The sequence below is a fragment of the Psittacula echo genome (genome assembly GCF_963264785.1).
Source record: "Psittacula echo genome assembly, chromosome: 1".
NCBI classification, from domain to species: domain Eukaryota; kingdom Metazoa; phylum Chordata; class Aves; order Psittaciformes; family Psittacidae; genus Psittacula; species Psittacula echo.
In genome coordinates, this window is record NC_137735.1 from 112,157,712 (window position 1) to 112,172,177 (window position 14,466).

Here is a 14,466-nt window from a genome sequence, read left to right on the forward strand (position 1 = left end):
AGATCCCCAGATTCAAAGCTCACTGCAAGCAGTGGAATTCTTTTGGCTTCAATATTCCCTTGATCAGAGAGTGTTTCTTCTTTGCAACCAGTAAGGTAGAGAAATGTGCATCCACAGCAAGCTCTTACATTGCTATGGTCTTTAATGAGTCCCACTATGTCAATGCTATGGAAAATGTGGGCAGTCAGCAGTTTGGGATTTGACCCTGCATTTTCTTCAGATGGGATCACTCTTCAAAACTCTCTAGCAATTTTGTCTACATTCATATTGATGTCTTGTTAGGGATGGCTTTAGTAAACTCCATTTTCAGACTTGTTATCATTCTGAGATTCCAAGTGGCATGGATTTAAGACAGACAGAACTATGATACACTTTCAAAAACCATGATCCTTGAATTTAAATATAGAAGCAATATTGATCAACAATCTAGCTAAATCTGTGTATGTTATGTAAGATACAAAACTTCCAGTGGCAGGGTGCGTGTTAGCCCATGCTATAGTGTTTGATTTCAGTAAGTTCAGGGTGTGAATAAACAGGAAAAAATGTGATCCATTTTGGAAAGGCTATTGCAGCCTTTCCATGATGAACCACACATTTTTGGGAAAGACAATTCTGAAAATGAGAGTCTTGAAAACTGGAAAGAAGCTAATTAAGGAGGTGGAGCTAGGGGAGCAGGTGAAGCTGTGAGAACAAGCTGTTCTTGTTCAAACGAAGGTCTGTGCACGCTGTTTGTCGGTAAACACGTGTTTTGGAACTTACCAATATTTTATTGCAGTCCATAGCCTCATCCGTTCCTGGAGCTCCAACTCTCATAACGGGATTGAAGGAAAAGACTCACTAGTGCTAATATTTCTAAATTTTCCTGTGTAAAATATCTTGGTCCATTCACTAAACTGTAGAGTCTTTACCTGAGCAAATACAGAGAGAACTTCTAACATTTTCAATCCAGCACTTAAACATAAAGTTACCTCTATCCTAAAGAGCCAGTTCTTAAATTGGGATTATTTTCAAAAAAGTTTTCCAGTAGCTACTTCTTTAAAGCAGGGACAAGCAATCATGACAATAAAGTTATCTTGAATCTTACAGGTGTGGCATAAAATTTCCTCTGGCATCTCAGTTTTTCCTTCTTTTCCATCTGTTCTGAAGCTTTTTTAATTATTATTTTTGAAAAAACAGTTAAATATGACTGGTACAATTCAAATCTCAGCTAATTATACAAAACGTCCCCCTGTTGATGCTGAGAGAATGTTTTCTCTTGTTGATTTGCTACATCTAATCTTTTGAGAAACAGCAACATATTTTCATGAGAGTTTGGAAACACTGAAGGTCGGTAAGAACACAAACCTCTGAGGACATTTAGATCTAGAAGTGTATTCTTACTGTCAGGGCTCTGATTAAGAGCCTGAAAAGGGGAAGATTTAGTTTACAAAATGTGCACTTTGTTATAAAACTAAAACAAATAAACTGCAAAGACTGGATTAAGAGGTTTCTTTTTTCTTCTTTTTTTCTAAACAAGAATAAATAAATACACTCATCATGTGACTTGTCCCTTCAAATGCCATGTAGAACTGGTTCCAGTAGGTGGAGCAAGAAAACAGAAGGAAAAGAATACCACGTACCTCGGGTATTCAATGGAGGTGGACACATTCATGAGGCAGGACATGAAATGCACACACGTTCATAAACCGTCAGAGGAGAAAGTACTTCCAAAGCTACTCCACGGACTCAAGTTCAGTCGGAAATACTTTTCACGTAACTGACCCTGACAGGAGGTTTTGGGTTGGTTTTTTTTTTAAATTGGCTAAGTAGATGAATAAAAATAACCACTTGGGATTTTCTCCAAAGCCACGAAGATAGATTAAATATAACTAGCTTGTTATTCTCTTGGCTTTAGCAGAGATTAGGACAGTTTAATCCTTTAACAAAAGATAATGCTGTGAAAAAGTATTCAATGAGACAAGCTTTACATATTCCATATGATGTTCAGCCTCTTCTTTTCTACTGTCTGTCTTGACTCTGTGTGTGCTGTATGTTACTTTTGTTTATAAACAGGTCATGCATCCCAGCCAGCATCATGTGCTGCAGGAAACATGGCCGGAGGCCCTGCACAGGCACAAGCCATCTGAGCAGCAGCTCCTGGGAGACACTGTAGCAACTCAGGACCCAAAATAATGCCAAGGCCTTCATTTGGGATCATGCTGGATTTTTTCTTTCTCTTCCCCAAGTTAACCTCTTCTAAGAAAGACAAACCAAACCAAACAAAAACCCAAAACATTTGGTATTTTGACCTCTCACTCAAATCAGTAGTTATTTTTTTAATTGGACTTATTTATCACAGAAGCCTCCGGCTGCTGATCAGCATGAGGCCTGTGTTTTGTCCTTGGCCCAGGAAGTCTGTGACACCCAGCTTAAGAGAAAGGGGAACATCTGCGAGCATGGCTCCTTTCCCTGCTGACAGTGAGGAGGAGGGTGTCCTTCCTCCTTCAATCTCAGGGGAAGTCAGACCTTCTTTTTGCTTCTTCCCTAACTCCTAAACCTGTGACGCAGCCCTGTGTGATCATCCCCACGGGCAGGGCTAAAAACCCAAGCAAAATATTGCAAAGATGCTCAACTTTAAAACTGCCTCCTTTTTAAAAGGTATTTTTCACACAAACTTTTTGTTCTCCTGTGCTTGTTTGATGGGAAGACCTGAATCAAAAGAGATGCTGGTGCTGGGTTTTGACTGCATAGTTGCCTCAAATTCACGGCTGGCCAGGCTACGACCAGTGATTCAGGTGGAGCATGCAAGTAGTGGAAATGTGAATCCTTTGCTGGGGCTTCCACCGTGGGGCCAGAAGCAAGTCTGTGTGTGTGCCTGGGATGATGTGGGAAGCCCTTTTGTCATTTCCTTTAGTGGGTCTGCCTCAGCTTCAAGGCACGCAGCTGTGATTTGTGACCACGTTGATGTATGTACGTGTGACATATGTACAGGCTTGCATGAGCCCCAGCATAAGATAGTCTGTGCTTGTAGTGTATTATAGACAGCAGTGGTTCTTTCTGCTCCAGGTAACTGCAGCAGGTTCGTATAGTTTCCTATTTTCTCTTCCTTTTGATAAAAAAGTTGTCTTTTCTACCTTCTTCTCCTTCATCAGGTTCAAACCCCTGGGAAAGGCAAAGACTCCCTTGTCTCCTATAAAAAAAACCCTTTAGTCAGGTGCATCCTCGAGGTCCAATGTGGCACGTATCACTCTCAGGCACAGACAGAGCTGAGAGGTCTGTTCTCCAGCGACATCTGGAGAAGGGTATAGGGAAAGGCAATGGAAAAGTTCCCACGTGCAGTCCCAGGCTTCAAGTGCATATGCAGGTATGCACTTATATCTGAGTGCATGGGGCAACATAAGGATTGCGGACACCCGGTATGAAGAAGTAAACACAGCTCTTCTCTTTCTTTCCCTAACCCTTTCCCTTCAGTAAAAGCAGAAGTCATCTGAGTGATGAGAGTTAGCATATCAGGGAGGAAGAGAGCCAGGGAGACAGGGCACTGTGCTCACATAGCATTTTACAGATGTTGACTGCAACCACAGGGACAAACAACTGCATGGAGACCTTCTCAAGCTGTCCAGGGCCATACCTTCTGTCCAGGACTGGGAAAGCAAAACAGTGAGCAAGAGATACGAGTGAAGAACAGGGAGATGTCTGACACTGTTAATTAGTCTATATTTGTAAAAGATTCTATGTCTGGATATAAACATTTCCACTTCCAAGATGTCACACCGTTAGCCATGTCAGTTATTCAGGCATCACCGTCTTGCAGAGCACATCCTAGCAGGCCACTGATGGCACATCTCAAAGAAGCATATGGGGAAAGCTGCTGAATGAGGATTCTGCTCTGAATGTCTGTAAATAATTTTTAATTAATACCAACTTGAAAAAAAAAAAAAGTGTTTTGCTTGTAGATGTTTGTGATAAGAAAGGGTGGGATTTGTTAAATAAATAATTCCTTTTGAATTATACACCAGGTCTAATTAAGAAATACCAAAGGGAGAAGAAAGCAGAACATCAAGTTTAGAGAAATATCTAGCTAAAACATAAGATAAAAGTAGTATTTGAGAATATCAAAATAAACAGCGTGTGTGAATGTTTTTCTTGGGATGAGCCAAGGGAAATATTTTCCTGGGTTTTGGCCCATACAGCATGTAACAGATGAAACCAATCTGGCTGCTCTTTTGAATGAATTACACAATTAGTGGATAAATTCAATGAAAAGGAGATAGAGTTGATGCTAATGCAAAGTCTGAAAGTCATTTGAACAGTAACACCTTGTAAATCCTGATGCTTGGAGACTGTCTTATCTTACAATTACCTTCCTTTGTTGCTGGTGTAACTCTTTAGACTCCAAGGGGCTCAAACCCGATTTCACCTGTTTGAAAGAGAAAAGGGCTCTTTGATCCTTGGCAAAAAGTTTTAGATGTTTCAGGTCTACTGACAAGACTGCATTTGCTGGAGGATTTTTTTCTTAATTTTAAAGAGAGATGCAATTAACATCTCTAATCTGATCCTGAGGAAATCTATTAGTCACAGTCTTGCTCCTCAAGCCATCTAGGCAGCCCAGTGGATCCTCTGCCTTTATGATGTTGCTAACAAGGCTTGCCTAAAGCCTAATGGGTTTCATTCCAACAGCTAATAAATGGCTTAAAACATGCATATGCTGAAGGCAATGCATGGTTTCTTAGTACAGCATCATGGATATGAAGACCAGACATCCCTTTTCAGTGGCCACCTGTTCTCCTCCCTCAGATACCAGCATAAATCAGCCGCATAAACAAAGCAGCTGTGAGAGAAGAATCTCACTAAAAAAAGGTAAGAAAATACATATCCCATGCTCTGTGCCACTGCTGAGACACACTCCCCATCTGTTCCTGCTCCCTTTCTGTGTAAACCCAGGGTAACTTCAGTTACCTTTGCAGAATTACTCCAGCTTGATAAATGAGATAAAACAAAGCAGTGAAGGTGAGATATAAGTGTGCAAAATGCCTGTGTGGCACTCGGTGAATATTAAATGCAGAACGGGCTACAATACAACATTGTTCTTGTACACAGGTTTCTATTAAAATACAAAATTTCCTTCTATCCACAGTATAATCTGTGTTGTTACTGAAATTTTTAACACTACTCTTCAAAAAGGATGATTTTAGTATTGCTTGTGCATATCCTTGGTTTGTGTGGTTCCCAGACATAAAGCTATATTAAGCTGGTAGTATGTTTGGGAGCCGTACCAGCAACACATGAACAAATGGTGTTACAAAAACACTGTAATGATAAAAAAACCCCATGCATTTCAAGTTAAGGAAATCAAAACTTTACTGTAAAATCAAAAAGAAATCCAAGAGCGCTAATAAAATCCCGAACAGTTAAAGTATATTCAAATTCTTAGTTTTATTGGAGAAAAAGAATGTGTAAGACATATTGCACTTTAAGATAATTTCTCTTAATGTGAACACTGAATGTATTAATGATAATCATATGACTGTTGCATAAAACTATAACCGCACTAACTTGCACATTCTCAAAAAAGTCATTCTGTACTTAAAATAAGAGTGCGAACACATCTCCTGCTGTGGCTTAACAGAAGCATCCAGCTATGAGAGTGATGGACTATATTTTAACAGTCTGTGGATAGAGAAAGAGGAGGGAATTGAGTCTCAAAACTGAAGGCAAAGCCTGAACAATAAAATACCAGTAATGCCCAATAACTTTATTTCTGTCTCTGCCCAGAAAGACACAGGTCAAAAGAATATTGTGTGTCCATCCTTTCTCAGCTGAGGCAGAAACAGAGCTATCCCACACTCCTGAGATGAAGAAAGCACAAAAAGGCACAGAAAGATTTTTATCTTTCCCCTTTGCACACTTGCCTTGTGTTATCCCCAGAATCTCAGTGTCAGAGCATCTGAGAAAAGGAGTTGGAGTATTATCTGCGCCAGCAGAACTGGACATTTGCAGGTGGGCTGACAGGGGTGCTGTACGTAGCATTTTAAGGACAGCACTGCTTGCTGAATGAGCTCTTGCCTGGAGAAGCATAATCTCTACATATAAGCAAGTCCATTTTTTTTTCCATCAGAAATCTTTGATTTTTGACTTTTTCTCTGTTAGAAACATGGCAGTATTGTCCCACCTTAGGCTCTACACATAGCTGTTAGAGCAAATGGCAATATTATTTTTCCCTCCTCCCTTATTCTCTTGACATAGTCTTAGAGGACTTAGCTCTATTTCTCAAAATATCATCCCCATACATGTATGCTAAGTATATATTAATACTCTATCTTGACAGAAAGTGTTCTATAGGTCAGATCCTTAGCCTTGGGCAACTGAAAGAAGTCTACTTATAAATGTGAATAAGAAGATTTAAACCAAATGTCTTTCTTGTCTTTAGCTCAGATCAGTTTGACTTTTTTTTTGTTCCCCAACCCCCATTTCTCCCATTTACAAAAATAAGTACAAATTTTCAGAGAGAAAAAGGTGGATTGTTTCCTTCTCTACCTTAGAAGCTGCTCTGCAAAATATTATATATCCCACAAAAAAAGTTATTCAGAAATGGTGCTGAGCATTATAATGAGAGAATGAAGTGTTATTCCAGCCAGCCTTTGAGCTGGCTTGGGATCTCCTTTCTATGTTAGCATAACTTGAAGTAAAAACTGGGACCAGATCTCCGTTTGCCATGTGTGGTACTACTCAAGTAAATCTATACTCATCTCAAAGTGTCAAAGAAATACGCCTTTTAATAATGGCTAAATGTATGATTAATGTATTATATTACATGGTAACTAGTTATGGAAATGTGCCAGATTGTGGTAAATGGAAAAGGATGAGGTAGGTTGTTTATTTACGTATTACATACCATAATTATTGCATGCATTTGAACCTTTATTATTTTCCTTTTACATTTCCCATTCCTGTCCTATTTTGAATGTTTCTCCCAGGATTTTAAGAAAATATATAATAGAAACTGGTTAAGCCTTTGCAGTGGTTGTATAAACTCTTCTGCATCTGTCAATTGATCTAGGAACATTATTTACAGTCATAAATGATACTTATTGAAATTAAATATAAGGAGGCAGTGTCTGACTGATGGAATACGACAGGTAGCTTATTTTCCTCCTTTTCATTTTTAAAAAAGGTCTCTACTTCAACCATGTGTACATCCTGTGCAATTATGGCAGAGCTAAATTCCCAGATGTAAGTGTACTGCTTCCATCATACGTTACTACTGACGTTCAGCACTGGTTATCCAAGCTTTCATCTCTTCATCTTTAAAACACTGCCATCTGTTGTTTCCAGACGGTTCAGTCTTCTGTTTATCCAAAACTTTGTCCAGGCCATATGGAAAAAATATCTATTTTCAATTAACCATCATATTTTCTTAAAATATACCAGAGTGATGAGACAAAATAGGCATCACTTACGCATAGATGTTCGTGAAGGATATGATAATTTATTATGAACTGTAGTTTCAAGATTCTGACCATGTGGTGATTCAGTATGCTCAGATACCACAAAAGCTGGCCAATTTTGTAATAACGCAAACATGCTTAGCGCATTTGAATGCTGTTATCATATAGAGATTTCGTTGGTACTAGCGTATTGATCTAGTAATTTCCATCTGAAACTTTTCTAGCTGGGCCTTTTTCAGCATTTTTCTTCTGTGGTCAGAAATTTCTCACATCTTGCTACAGGCTTCATGTGACTTATTGCAGATTTTAATCTGATTCCATAAGCTGCTGATTAAGCCATTCAAAACCCTTAGCTATTAAGTTTGTGATGTTACGAATATGCTAAAATGTCGTAAGAATGGCAGTTCATGCTGCCTTTATACTTACATGAGCAAGCAGTACAGACCATGGTGCAGCTCAGATGTTTGTCTTACACACATTTGAGAGGTGGGTTCCTTCAGACTATGTCCAACCTGGTTGTCTGGACTAAACTCTGTTAATGACCGTAACCCTTCAGGTATAGTGCTGGATGCCTCTTCCAGGTTAGTTTTCCCCAAAAGTAATCCTGGTTGTGTGCTATGAGACCATATTGCAGTGTGAACTAAAGGGCAGTAAGCAGACAATGAGGACATTACCTTCAACACAGAGCTGAAATGAAGGGGGTAAAGTAGGTCAGTAGTATTCATCTAAGTATCCAATGAGATCAATCCCATCTTTTCTTTCCTGAATCTGAATTTCTGATATAAATAATGTTCAATGCTGAAAGTGAAGGAGATACCATGCTTGGGCAGAAATAGATTTCTTCAGAACTAAAAAAAAAATAAAAGGATGTTATTCTTAGGAATGGACTATGTGTGTCATTCCCCAGTTCAAAGGAATATTTAAAATGAGAAGTTGAGTTTCCATTCAAAGCTATCCTCTTTGATGCAGGATAAAGGCCTGCCCTTCCATCCTTCAAACAACTGCAAGATTTTCTCCTCCTGAGTTACAATCTTGTCCTCCCAGCCGCCCACAAGCACCAGCCTCCCCCAGATACAGGCAGATTATGGCTGTGTAAAGCGACCCAAGTTGAAACTGAAGAGCAAAACAGGTGCCAGGTGGCTAGAATATGTGATGGTCACTGGTAGAATCAGAAAAAAGCTATCGTGATAAAGATGTGTATAAAAATGGGGAACAGATGCATCAAGACTCAAGCAAAACACCCAGTCAGAGCATGCTTTTGATTGTCCATTTGTTTAAAAAAATATGGGCTTTGGCTCCTGGTTTAGTAGGGCATTTCATGGCAGTAGGAAGGAAAGCCACCTTGTGGATTTTGAGGCAAAATGTTATAATGGCTGAAGGCAGGATGGTGCAGAACTGCATGGATGTTTTGAGCTTTTCTTCACCTCTAACTTTACCAGCCATCAGTGCAGGCAGCCAGCAGGGAGAAAAAGAAAAGACAGTGTGGGACAGATGTGGGAAACCCTGTAGTCAAGATCAAAATCTAACTGCATGCTAAGTGTACACATAATGCTAATGTGAGTTGTATTTAATTAATCAGAAAATAAATGAGCACTAGTTGAACACTTTCGTTTCTGGTAGCTACTTACATGCTGCTTCTCAGGTTGAAACAATGCTGGATATGTTTTTTGACCCATCACTTGTGGTACTTCATCCAACTTTCATCCACTTGAGGGTGCTTAACTGTATATACACTGCAGCTCCAGAAAGGAAAATTTTGTGAGTGCTGTGCAAGCCATGTTGCCTTTGATGTAAGGCTTGGAGAACTTAGTATCTTCCTTTGTCCATTTATATAGTTTTTTTTTTTTTTTTTTTCTAATAGTCAGAAGAACCACTTACCAGTGGACAGTTAGAATGATCTTAGGTTTTGGATTTTCCAGATCCTTTAAACTCTCTACTTCTTTTTATAAAGCTCATCTCCATAGAATATCATGCTTTCTATCAATCAGACCACTTTACTCTCATAACTTCATTTAGCCTCCTCCAAAACTGCTTGTTTTAAAAGTCTTCAGTGATTATATCTTAATGTCAGGGAAGTGAAGCCCCCTGAGTGATATTCCACATATTAATTTTTAGGACAATTTTTCACTTATTCTCTGGTAGCAGTGATCAGCGTAGGAGTATGTTGTACTTACAAGCAAATAAAGTCCTTTCTGTGAATTTACAACCAAAAAGCAATGGGGATTGATTAAAAATAATATATACTTTTTTTTTTTTTCCCCAGAGGAAACTATAGGTGCAAGCATATGGTGTAGTGCTGGGCCAAGGTACCCAAGGCAGCTGTGTATTAAGATATTAGGATCACACGGATATTAGGATCACACAGATATTAGGATCAACAGACCATGTCAGCTTGGTGCTGACATTGTGTTTACAAAGGAACAGTGGTGCAAATCGGAGAGCTTGCTATAGCTCGCTAGAGGGTAAGAGGCTGAGGCAGGGGCCCAAAGTGTCTTCAGGAAATAGTCCTTTAATGTTAGCCACATTTTGCACTGGCAGCACAAGCAATGTGCTTCTCTAATGTAATAAGAATATGTTTCCCTTAACTACAGAGACTAGAAAGAAGCCATAGCATAACAGGATCAGTCTGATCTTCCTTCACTGTTTTTCCTTTCCTTGGTAATTTGAAAAATGGCATATAGTAGTTGGGCTTCTCTGTGATTTTTTAATGGACTTCTCCTCTGAAGGGAACAGTTATCCTCCAAAACACTTACGCAACCCCAAACTGATTACTGCCCATGGATGACTCATTACTGCCAATTTTCTCCATGTCCCTGATATGTCAGAGAGCATGCTTCACCTAATATCCTTCCAAATACCTCACTTTTTCCCTGAAGACCCTCCTGCTGCTCTTGAGTTATCAGTGCTAACATTATTGATACTCCAGTTACCTCTAAATGGTAGTAGGTGTTCTGGTGTTTACAGGTAGGAAAACTGAAAACGTGGCACTCATCCACTGTCAAGGTGTACGGCTCTGCTGAGGAAAGCTTATCCTAACTGAGTCTACAGTTAGGCAGGGCTGGCATGAGGCAACACTTTTGATTTTGAAAATGTGTTGCCTGGAGGCCAGGAAACACAGTGAGGTCTATGTTATCTTCAGTCCTCTGGAGATTTAATGTATTTACTATTTGACAGTCTCTTGGTACAAGTAGTTCACGAATGTACAGGCAGGACTGTTGAAAGAGCTGCATTGCCCCTGGGTCCTGTTCCTATTCAGATATATAAATTATTAATTTTTCCTTTGTCCTCTTATTTTCCTTCATGTACTTTCATAACACAACTTTGGTGACTATCACCAGTCTTTTCTACCTTGGCACATCCCTCTTGATGGTTGAGTCATTACATTTCCATTGTCTACCTGACACAAATAAATAAAGTACCTCTTCAAAAGGGGCCTTTCTCCCAAGTTCCTGTTTTGCCCAACGGTTTATGATCGAGACATTGGCATGGGAAGCACAGGTTCACACCCAGCTGTGACGAGAAGTGAGAAGAGTCACTTGAGGATCAGTTCCCTTACTCTGATACAATCAAGTTCTGCTGCCTGGAGATGTTCTGGGCTATTGGAAACATCTTCATGGGACTGTCTTATTTGTCACAAGTTCTGTTGGAGACCTGTGCCTTTCCAAAAGGACAGGTGAGAATGAGCTGGGCCATGCTTGGGAGCTCAAATGGACAGAGACAAACATATAGGACAAATGAATAGAGCTTTTGGTGTCTCCTTTTTGCCCAATATTCTATCTGCACAATGCTGTAAATAATGCACTCTGTTTCAGCTGAGGGCTTCTTGGCAGTGTCGCCTGAAACTGAATTTTACTGCCTTACAGATGAGAAGTTACAGGATGGCTGCTTCTGCCAGGAAGAGAGGAAAGGGAAGAAGATGAGGGAGCTGGGAGGAAGCAAAAAGAAAAGCCCTAGAAAAATGGGGTTTCTAGACCTGATGCAACAGGGCATATGAAATATATAGGTATGGTGAGCGCTGCTTCTCTGTGGGGCTGATTCTTCTGCAGCAAATATAGCTTCACAGTAGAGATGGAAGGAGGACTTTAAATGATTGTACAAGGATATCACTTCAGTTGACAGCCATCTCAGGAGGAGAGTGGGTATTTGGAAAGCTTGTAGATCTGTATGTGCCTACAGGATTTCAGTCAGTGTAGTTCAGTATGGATGTGAGGTGGGTGATGCACAGGCAGGAATGATGAAAAAACTGTAAAAGTTGATATAGAAAGCTGAGGGAAAGAAGGGGAAGGAAGCTTATAGTCCAATACTTCATAAACAGGAGAAAAATGCTGATATTAAACATTCTGTGAGTGTTAATAAACTCAAATACTGCTCAAGACTGAAAATCAGAGAAGGTCAAGTTTTGGTTTTTATACATTTTTTCTAAGTCGATCTTCTCATGTTATTTAGCTCCCTAGAGGTGGAGGACTATGGATTTTGTGGCACTAAGTCTTAGATAACTTGTTAGTTTTGTCTAATTTCATGTGTGTCTTTAGGCATGAAATATTTTTACAGACCTGCTGCTCACAAGGTGTTATTGTGGTCACAAGTGACTGGATAAATGTGACATCTATTTACTTCACAGATCCTCTTAACTCAAGTGACAAATGTTGGGCTTTGGCAGACCCAAAGTAACAGACTTTCAGCTTCCTCATGGTTGTGGGAGTCCAGCTGGGCAAAGGAAAGAAAATGTTGAGATTTGGGGAAATTTGAGAATCTGGCAATGAGGACTGGAGGCTTGTGAAGCTGATTTGCTGCCTATTTTGTGATATGTTTCAAAGCCTCTGATTAACTACTTGAGGTATGTAAGTGTCAATCGCATTCTGCTATTGGCAATATAAAAATAATTCATGGACATGTTAGGCATCATTCTGTTAGCTGTGTGCTGGAAACACATAGGAGATTAGTGGTTAGTAAAGTCCCTTTATATAAAGTACTTCATGTCCTGTACTAATTTAAGACACCCTTTTGCCTGCACAAGTGTGCATGACAAGTGAAATTCAGTGCTGCAGGATATTGCCAAGGCAAATGTAATGTTAGGGGAAGACAGAGAAACATTAAACTCAACTCCTTTGCTCTGACTGGTGCATCCTTGATAGAACTTTTAACTTAGCTGTGTGACAAAATATAGCCATTCTTCATGGCAGTTTGAATGATGCTGTTTCAAAACTTGGAAAAATCCTGTGTGAGGATAAAAACTTGAAAACATGTCAGTCTCTTTATTTGTTTCAAGATAAAACTCATCCATATGTTTCAGATTCCAAAATTTTATGCTTCATAATGTAAAATGTAATAAGGGAAAATAAAAGGGGTTATGGTAATACCTACCTCCTCTCTCGGCTGCCAACTCAACATTCTTGAAAAGTGTTCTTTACCTGAAAAATATGAATTTGTGCTGAGGCTGATACACTGTCTGGAAATAAAATCCACATACAGGGCTGGCAGTTAGGTAGAACATCTTTTTTACTGCAAATGCAGTAAGTATCTGTGTGTGTGTGAGAAAGAGATTGGCTATGACTTAAAGATAGGCAATGATCTAAGAATACAGGAACACTGTTCAGCAGAATGAAATATTCCTCTGAAACCTTCTTCTGTGTCCTGTGACAAAAGAGTGCATTTAGGTATGGTCTCTTTGCAATGACATTGCCAAAGAGGCAGAACCTTTTCTGCACTAGGATCAAGCCAACATTACCAGGAGACACGGGCAGCCTTGTTGAGCATGCCTCTGCTGAATAACCTCGTGGCCTTATCCTCATCACCCCGCGTCATTCCTTTACCCTGGCTTGTGCTATATCCCCTGGCCCCTTTGTTCCGTCTGTAATTAGTGTGTCAGCCTTTCAGGGCACTGACCACATCCCCTTATCTCCGTGGAGGCTTTTGTGACCTTAACATAGATGAATGGAAGACAATGACCTCTCTCATATCATTGCTTTGGATGATTTCAGTGATTGCTGCTTTCCGATCTAGAGTACATTTAATCATGTAATACATAGACTCCCATCTGGTTTGCATATCCTGAATAAGCTGCTGAAATGGGATGGTTTTGTACTCAGCTGCATTCCATGCAAGGGTTTTGTAAGCTTTGGTAGATTGATTAACGTGGCTATAACCCCTCTCCCTATCTTCATTATGGTGAGAGTCAGTGGAATTTGCCTTGGATGAAACCAATAAGCTTCAACACTGACTTCTTTCTACTAAAATAAAATAGAGCAGAGCAATGGGGCGTGGGAGGTGAAGGTTTTATTCCTGGTCTGGTCGCTGATCTCCTGTGTGACCTTGAGGAAATTTTGCTGCAGCAGCTCTCATCCTATACTTTTTGTATCCTGGCTATAGAGATTTAAAGTGCTTTTTGGGGCAAGGATTGTTTCTGCATGCTTATGGAGTAGCTCACCAGCCCTGATCCTGGTTGGGATCTTAAAGCACTTTTGTAACATGCCTAAAACAAAAAGGTTTACTGACAGGAAGAAATAGCTTCTACTGACAAGAGAAATAAGTACTCATATAGACATTGAAATGAAGGAACAAACAGAACAGCAAAGCTGTGATGCAGACCCTGTCAGTTACCGTAAGTGTCCATGTTACTTTGACATAAGTTACACAATTTTCACAGTCTCTGCACAAACAATTCCGTTGGTAATCAGATGTTGCATATAAAAAACCCCCAACAACAACAACCAAATTCACACACAAAACCCCCAAACAAAACCACTCACTTTTTCTGGTAAACAATTCTTTTTCTTGAAATATTTGCTTTTTGTAACTGTAGTGGTGAAACAAATATATTGGCCAGTGCCACAAAAAATCTAATGAAATATTGGCAAATATTAATTAATCAGACAGTTCTGTCACACACAGCAGCTGTAATTGGGATAGAGGAGGTTAAAGTTCTCGGAAGACTATTATTTTATCAGGTTTCTCAGGGTAGCTTAGGGAAGTTATTAGGGATTCTCCTTAAGGGGAAATTATACTTTAAATCTTTTTTGTGCAATGGTCTGAAACAAAT